The following is a 6,725-nucleotide window of genomic DNA, read 5'->3' as shown; positions in this document are numbered from 1 at the left end:
CATGAAGATCTCACAAGTTCCTGTGGGACCCAATCCCGCGAGAGGGGAATGAGCGCGCGAGGCGCCATACTCTCTCTTGGTCTCTCGTGCCCACGCGATTGGCGTGTGTCTTTTATTATTTTTATTGTTGATTACCCAACCAAGCCGGCAACAACCAAGCCAAAGGGTGCAAACAAACGTGCAACCCAGTACCCACAAGGGCAGGGGTAAGCCGCCGAGCCTAGCAAGGTGTGATTTAATTCATCCTTTCTGTGAACTTGGGATCACTAAAAGAATCCGAATTTCACACAAAGGTGTAGACACCCCATTTTGTTTTGTTTTAATCAACAAATAAATTAGTGTGTTAAATCCATGTGAGAACCCCCTCTATCATTGATTTATATGTTTTAGGTCATTAATATCTTGATCTGACTTTACGGATCATCAATCGGGACAAAATAAGCTAGGGTCACTCCATAGCCCGGACCCTGATTCCATTCCGAGACCCGATTTCCGTAAATCGTTAGATCAATGGCAGATCATGACCTGGGTCTAACCATCCAAAACCACCTAACCTCTCCTCTCATCCTAACCATTCAAACCTCACCTAACCTCACCTAACCTCTCCTCCCATCATAACCATCCAAACCTCACCTAACCTCACCTAACCTCACCTAACATCACCTAACCTCACCTAACCTTACCTAACCTCACCTAACCTCACCTAACCTCCTATCCCATTCTCCTATAAATACCCTCTCATCTCACCAAAGAAGAGAAGGAAAAAAAAGAAAAGAAAAAAGAACCCCTCTCTTAGAAAATTCATCCCTCTCCCTCATCTCTTCAAGGGTTCGGCCATTCTTGCCGGATCGGGTGATTTTATACGTTGGGTGATATATATCAAAAGTAGTCATTATCAAGCAAGGAATCATCTTCAAGGAATTAACATCAAAGAAAAATCAAACACAAAGTGGGTTTCCAAAGAGGTAGGCATTTATTTCAATTCTATGTAGGGTCTGTTTTCATGCATATCTTTTACTTTAAAAGAAAAACCATGTTAGGAAGCATGTAGGGTCCGTTTTCCCCCTGGTTAGCCTCTGGTTAGACCCTGGTTGCACCCAGGTTCGCTGCTGGTTGCACCCAGGTTCGATGCTGGTTGCACCCTGGTTCCCTACTGATTCGCACCCTGGTTCCCCTGCTGGTTGCACCCTGGTTCCCTACTGGTTGCACCCTGGTTCCCTGCTGGTTGCACCCTGGTTCCCTACTGGTTCGCACCCTGGTTCGATATTGGTTCGCACCCTGGTTCCCTGCTGGTTCGCACTTTGGTTAGACCCTGGTTGCACCCAGGTTCGCTGCTGGTTGCACCCAGGTTCCCTCCTGGTTGCACCCTGGTTCCCCTGCTGGTTCGCACCCTGGTTCCCTGCTGGTTCGCACCCAGGTTCGCTGCTGGTTGCACCCAGGTTCCCTGCTGGTTGCACCCTGGTTCCCCTGCTGGTTCGCACCCTGGTTCCCTGCTGGTTCGCACCCTGGTGCACCCTGGTCCGCACCCTGGTTTGTACCCTGCTTCCTCCTGGTTAGACCATGGCTAGTCTCGGGTTTGCTCCTAACTTAGACCCAACTCACTAAACCCCATACCCATAAGCCTTAAACCCTATAACCGAGTCACATCAACCCAAGCCATACCTTTGTCCACTCACTGAGGCACACCATTTATCCATAAATCTGGTTACATTAAATCTAACCCAGCCAGGCCACCTGCAGCTTAAGTCAAATCGCCCCAATACAATCCAACCAAGTGGGATCCCAACCCAGCTCAACTGAGTCAACTCTAGCCAACCTCCCTAGTCGAGTTGACCCAACTCTCTAGTCGAGTATGCTCAACCTCTTTAACCGATTGGACTCTCCCCTTAGTTGACTCAATCCAATTCCTTAATCAACCCATCCCAATGCAACCGAGTCGCATTCGACCAAGTGGCGGCCTTCCATGTCACAACCGAGTCATTCCCCTATTCTACTAATGCCCGTTTACACCTAATAGAACTTCCTCCCTTTTGCCTAACCAAGTCATATCCCAACACAATCTGAGTCGCATGTCTGAATCCATTTGGCCGAATCTCATAAGCCCGCCCATTTTGAATTCCCAAAATTCAAACCCTTGATGATTCCTATATGCTCAATTCTTTGATGCAAATTCCCAATTCCAAAATCCCATTGATAAATCAATGTTTCTGAATCTCAAGTCCAATGCTCAAATACAAACCCGATTCCTGATCCAAATACCAATTCTGTTTTCCAAAATCCAAGTAACCTCCCCAGCGGAACTACGTGTGGCTTGATCCCCATCGCGGGGTACGTAGGCAATTTGGCACTCCCAAGTTCAGTCGCACCTTTCTCTATCTTTCTCATTCCCTCACACTATTTCATCATCTCTTCCATCCCTTTTTTCACTAACCTCAAGAACTGAAATCGATTCACCTCGTGTCTCTCGGAACCGTTGGATTACGGTTTCCGTCGTAAGGACCCTTAGAGCCCAATTTAGGAACACCGGTGTCGTGTCGTGTCCTAAGTTTTAGGGAGTCTTAGGTTTTAGGGAGTCCTAGAGTTAGGAGTCCAGCCTCATCACGGACGTTTGCTATGTATAGCAACCGTGCCATAGGTCTAGTTACACTAGTCACCCAATCTTTCCCTAGGACAAGCCTAGTAAACTAGGATGTAAGGCAAACCTGCATTAGTCTAAGGGACCATTTGCATTTAGATGAGAATCATATAGCATCTTAGATGAAATCCTAAGATAATAAAATCCTCAACTTGAATTAAATAACTTCTCCTAAAACTGTTGAAACAGTCAATCCCGTCTAGGTCGGTGTCTTAGTTGAGTTAGGCATATGTAACTTAGCTTAGGTGCACCGAACTACGTCGACTCTGATCCCAGTAAGGCTTGGGTACGTAGGCAGCTTGGATGTCTGATGGCATACCACCCGCGAGTCGGCACCACAAACAAATTGTGGTGTTTTGTATATTAATTTTCTTGTAAATGCTTAATCAAATCACTTAGGACTTTCCATGAAATTAGAATTTTATGAGAACTTTCACTTCGATTGAATCCAGACAAATTAATAAATCAAGATACACATTTAGGATTCACATTGAAATTAGATGTTAGGATGCATGTCACTTAGTTCGCACTTTAACATAGAGTTGAATGAGCCATTTAAAATAAATTTAAAAGAGTTAGCTTTGGAATCGAAGACCGATTATCGGGCAGGAATGGTGCATGTGGTGGATAACTCCCCATACCTTCCATTCTCGTAACCAGGTAGCGAGTCTAGATTTCTGGTTAATTATGGGTCCTAGATCCCATATCTAGGTGGCGACTCTGTCAGTCACTTTCGTGTGGAATTCAGATTGCCTTAGTGATCCCAAGTTCACAGGAAAGATGAATTCAAATCAATATTAAAATGCACACGCCAATCGCGTGGATACGAGAGACCAAGAGAGAGAGCGCGGCGGCTCGCGCCCCACGCCCCTCTCGCGGGATCGGGTACCACAGTCTGGCGACTCTGCTGGGGACCACCTAACTTCATTAAAATTTCAAAAGATAATTCATTTGAATTTAATTTAACTGGCTCATAAAAACTCTATACTTGTTAGATTAGTTTGTCTTGTTTTATTTTCTCTCATCACATTTTACTCGAACTTAATTTAACAAAACCTGAAGGCATCATAGATTGCGCGAACTTATTGCACACACTTACATCACTTGCATCTAAACCCTTGCATCTCACATTCACACACGTCCTATTTTAGGAACCCGGAGTGTTATCTAGCATGGTTGACTGGGATTTCATCACCTGGTGCCTCTGTGCTAGAGAAGCATTCCACCCTTAGCCTAGTACCTTTATGGTGCGTAAACGGATCTATTGTTCACGTACTGATACGCCGGACACTGGTACAGTATATCGAACATGGATTCGCGCTAAGGGAACTCTTGGCCTTACCCCTAGATTAACCCACACATGCATGTAGTATACGAACACATGTGCATCACATGTGTGAGCCTAGTTTAGGATATCCTACCCATTTGTGTCTAGATTAGACCGTAGTCCATCTTCCAATGGCTACGATCGGTCCTAGGTACACAAACAAAGTCATGAGTTGAGATCCTATCTCCACTCCGCTAGATTAGGATTAGGGTTGATGCCTTCAGGTAACACTGATAAAATGTGTGAAGAATAAAAACTTTCCCTTTGGGGTTAGGATATAAATCCCATCATTTCCAAAGATCTCATAGGATTAGTCATTCATGATCTATCCGTTGAAAGTAATCCTATGCAATCTCATCTTTTGATCATGTGTCTATCATTCGTCTTTTGTGGGATTCGATTGTGTCTTCATTGACGGAAATTGTGTCTCAATCATTTGATCGTGCAATCTTGATGATCCAATCTTGCCTGTACCCTTGATCTCTTCCTCCTCTAGGGGCTACCTTTTTCAAGAATATTTCTGCTAAATCCTTCAGAGTTTACTCTCAGAATCCTTGAGCTAGGGGCATTTCCCTATGCGAATCAGTCATCATTGTCCAAAATTGAAAGTATCAGCCATGATGATGTTCAGAACGAACAAGCCTTCGCCGAGCCTTCAACGCCAAACAGTTGCAGCAGTTAAAGTTTTAGTCACTTACTATTTTATGTTGAGTCAGTCATCATGGTCAGTATAATTGTTGAGTCCGGTCTTACAGTTAAAGGTCAATGCCTAGTCCAGGCAAGTTATCTTCTGTTTCCCTTTCTTATTTAGAGTTGTGAATCCTGAGCATGTTCAGGATAGGTCGTCTGATGTAATAGCTTTTCTTTAAATAAAATTTCGGTCAGTTCCAAAAAGTTCACTTGTGTCTGTTCTTAAGTGTGCTTCTGATCTTAAAATAAGACTCCCTCTTCAAATGAGGACAAAATTGACGAAACTCCACTTGAGTCACAACAATTACTTGAACGAGAGGAGGAGCGCCAATCCCAACCTTTCAAAGATGAAATTGAAATGATAAACACTGGCACTGAAACTTTGATTCAGTGAATGCCGATTGAAAATACATTACCCTCTAAAGAGTGTGAAGAATTGATAAAATTATTTCAAGAATAAGAAGATTGTCTAGAAAAGCTACAACCGATACCAGGGGCAAGACATAGATGGAAAGCTCAAAGAAAATGAAGAAAGTGAGAAGATATATGCTATACAAGGGGCATAGAGTGGAAACAACTTTCATATTTCCAATCAATGACCTTGGTTCTCAAATTCATAAAGCCAACAAATTCAAGATGAAAAGTTCAAAAGCAAACAATGAAAAGTGATCATCAGATATCGAGAGTACGAATCCATAGATGGAGGATGTCAAAGAACAAGTTTCGCTCTATGAAAGTCAAAAGCACGTATTAGAATCTTGAAAGAAGAAGATCCATTATCTCTTACCTGGAAATGCCGTCAAACTCCGCGAAAAAAAAAAAAAAACAAAAGAGAAAAAAAAAATAATCAGTACCAGAGGGACTCTAGTAACCTAGATCGATTCCCAATCTGAACATCGAAAGGCCTCCTTTGGCCGATTAAATCCCAAAATCAAAACCCAATGTCAAAAGAATACCGATTTGCAAACCCTTCGAGCCTAAATCAAATTTTCTTGAAAACCCATCAAACTTGGGGCATTTCCCCGAACTACGCGAGACCTGATCCCTATACTGGGGTACGTAGGCAACTCGGTTGAACCGAGTTCGGTCGATTCAAAAAGGAAAAGAAATTCAATCCTTTCAAAAAAAAAAAAGAGAGGGACAAGTTCCAAAAGAAGAGAAGTTAATTGTTCCAGAAAGAAAAGAAAAAAGGAAAAAAAAAATCAAACAATTTATCTTCAAACTAGGGGCATTCGCCCTGAACTACACACGACCTGATTCCTACCTTGGGATATGTAGGCGACCTGTTCACAGGTTCGGTCGAAATCTTTGTTGAGCCTTAAGCCATTCTTTGAAAAGCCCTATCCTACCTATAAAAGTCCTTCTGGTGTTCAGAACTAATGAGCTAGGTCCTGAGATACAATAAAAAAATGAAATGATGATGAATAAGAAAAATAACGGAGTTTGAAGATCTGCTAGACTGAAAACCTGAAAGGGCGGTCTAGGCAAAATTTAAGATCATTCCCCTGCTAAGTTGAAAACCCGAAAGGGCGGCTTAGGCAAAAGCTAAGGGGATAGCCTGCTGGATCGAAAACCTAGAAAGGTGGTTCAGGCAAAAGTTAAGGCTAGCGCGGTCCGCCAAGTTAAAAACCCTGAAGAGGTGACTTGGTCACGGTAAGAGAATCAGTATAAGAAGGCAACAGCCGGTATCAAGACTGAAGATCAACTGAAGTTCAAGCAAATTCAAGTGATATCCTCAAAACTGGGGGCATTGAAGCTAAGCAATCTTAGGGGTCGTAATTAAATTCTTGAGGCATTACTGTTTCGAGGAAGAAGTCCGGTGTTTACCAATTGAAAAACTATTCCTTGAAAGGATAGACTTACCAAACAAAACATTAACTAAGTCAGAAGCATCACTATGTTTGTCAGTATAGTCAGTCAATCTTTATTATTCTAAGTTCACTCCTTCAGGGCTGCTCAATCCTTTGAGTAGTGCCTTTCATCTAAGTTTTCTCTTTAGAAAGAGTTAATTGTCGTTCCTATGTCCAAATGATGTAACTGTCTTGGTGAAGGAGGCCAGGCCTAGGCAGCTCC

General features: G+C 42.9%; 1 long non-coding RNA gene across 1 annotated transcript; it reads left to right on the top strand.

Annotated features, from left to right (window-relative positions):
- The first annotated feature begins 400 nt into the window (after nucleotides 1-400).
- LOC143852046 (uncharacterized) lies at nucleotides 401-4,856 on the top strand. Its single transcript, XR_013236631.1, has 2 exons — nucleotides 401-965; nucleotides 4,459-4,856. It is a non-coding gene; the product is annotated as an uncharacterized LOC143852046 (long non-coding RNA).
- Nucleotides 4,857-6,725: the final 1,869 nt, after the last annotated feature.

Source organism: Tasmannia lanceolata, unplaced genomic scaffold (genome assembly GCF_043159265.1).
Source record: "Tasmannia lanceolata isolate RefF3 unplaced genomic scaffold, GAP_Taslan_0.1 ptg000018l, whole genome shotgun sequence".
In the NCBI taxonomy this organism is placed as follows: Eukaryota; Viridiplantae; Streptophyta; class Magnoliopsida; order Canellales; family Winteraceae; genus Tasmannia; species Tasmannia lanceolata.
Note: the sequence above shows the minus strand (reverse complement) of the source record. Positions and strands in the feature narration are given on the sequence as shown.